The sequence below is a fragment of the Otolemur garnettii genome, unplaced genomic scaffold (genome assembly GCF_000181295.1).
Source record: "Otolemur garnettii isolate 467f Iridium unplaced genomic scaffold, OtoGar3 scaffold00103, whole genome shotgun sequence".
Classification (NCBI taxonomy): Eukaryota; Metazoa; Chordata; class Mammalia; order Primates; family Galagidae; genus Otolemur; species Otolemur garnettii.
The window spans coordinates 3,952,002-3,953,693 of NW_003852498.1; the positions used below are offsets into that span (position 1 = coordinate 3,952,002).

Below are 1,692 nucleotides of genomic sequence, written 5' to 3' on the forward strand. Positions count from 1 at the left end.
ATCACAACTGATACCAGAGAAACACACAATATCAGCCATGAATACTATAAAAACCTCTACTCACAATAACTGAAAACCTAGAGTAAATGGAGAAATTCCTGGAAATGCACTATCTTCCAAACTTGAATCAAGAAGAAATATAAATAGCAAGCAGCAAGATTGCAACAGTAACAAAAATCTCCCAACAAATACCAGCCCCAAAACAGATTCACAGTCAAATTGTACGAGACCTACAGAGAAGAACTGGCACCTATCCTACAGAAATTATTCCATAACATCAAGAAGGAAGGAATCCTCCTTAACTCATTTTGTGAAGCCTATATCACCTTAATACCAAGCCTAGGAAAGGACACGGACACAACAAAAAAAGAAAAACTCAAACCAATATCTCTTATGAACATAGAAGCAGAAATCCTCAACAAAATAGTAGTAAACTGAATTCAACAGCACATCACAAAAGTAATGCACCATGACCTATTGGGTTTATATCCCAGAGATGTAACATGCAAATCAATTTGTGTGATTGACCCTATAAACAGAAGCAAAAACAAAGACCATGTGGTCATCTCAATGGATGTAGAAAAAGCATTTTTAAAAACCCAGCACCCTTTCCTGATCAAAGCCCTCAAGAAAATACACATAGAAGGAACATGTCTCAAAATAACAAATACTTATAGGACAAACCCATAGCCAACATCATACTGAGTGGGGGAAAGTTGAAAGCATTTCCCCTAGGAACTGGGACAAGACAAGAGTGGCCACTTCTATCCATCATAGTACTGGAAATCTTACCCAGAGTAACAAGGTAAGACAAAGAAATAAAGGGCATCCAAACTGGGAAAGAGGAGGTCAAACTATCCCTGTTCACTGATAATATGATCTTGCATCTAGAAAACCCTAGAGATGATCCCAGCTGAGGAGCAAAGAGCTGCTGGCAGCCGCGGACCTGACCGCAGCTCAGGGTATTTAGAACTTCAGTTATAAAAATGGGTAGAATTTTCCTTAATCATATTGGTGGTACCCGACTGTTTTCTTGTGCAAACTGTGATACAATCCTGACAAACCGCTCAGAACTCATCTCCACTCGGTTCACAGGAGCCACTGGCAGAGCGTTTCTTTTTAACAAGTTAACCTGCAATACAGTGAAGTTCAAGATAGGGTCATGCTCACTGGCCGCCACATGGTTCGAGATGTGAGCTGCAAAAACTGCAATAGCAAACTGGGATGGATCTGAGTTTGCCACTGAAGACAGCCAGCGTTATAAGGAAGGCCGTGTGATCCTGGAACGTGCTCTAGTTCGAGAGAGTGGGAGCTTTGAGGAGCATGTACCACTGATAATTCTTGAAGAAAAAAAGGGAAATCCATCTTTTCCCAGGTCTCCTTCACTGAAAGCAAAAATCTACTTACATACACTGTCACCTTAGCATCGGAGTCGGAGTCATGAACTGGGGAACAAGAGGCTGTGAGAATCTAAGATGGAACCCTTCTTTCTTTCTTTTTTTTTTTTTAATTTTGTATTTTCCATCCAACAGCAGTGTGCAGAGAGAATATTATGCAGATGCTGTTAATTTTTTTCCCTATGTTTACATCTTGAGGCAGAAGAGTCTGCAGCTAGGTGGTGGGCTATGTAAGGAAAAATATCTGGGCTATTAGAGTGAAAAAGTGTGTTTTATGTAAATTTTGAAAGGAAAA

The 1,692-nt window shown here is 40.1% G+C and overlaps 1 pseudogene; it reads left to right on the forward strand.

Moving 5' to 3' along the window:
* The first annotated feature begins 920 nt into the window (after positions 1-920).
* LOC105887666 lies at positions 921-1,424 on the forward strand (annotated as a pseudogene).
* The last annotated feature ends 268 nt before the right edge of the window (positions 1,425-1,692 follow it).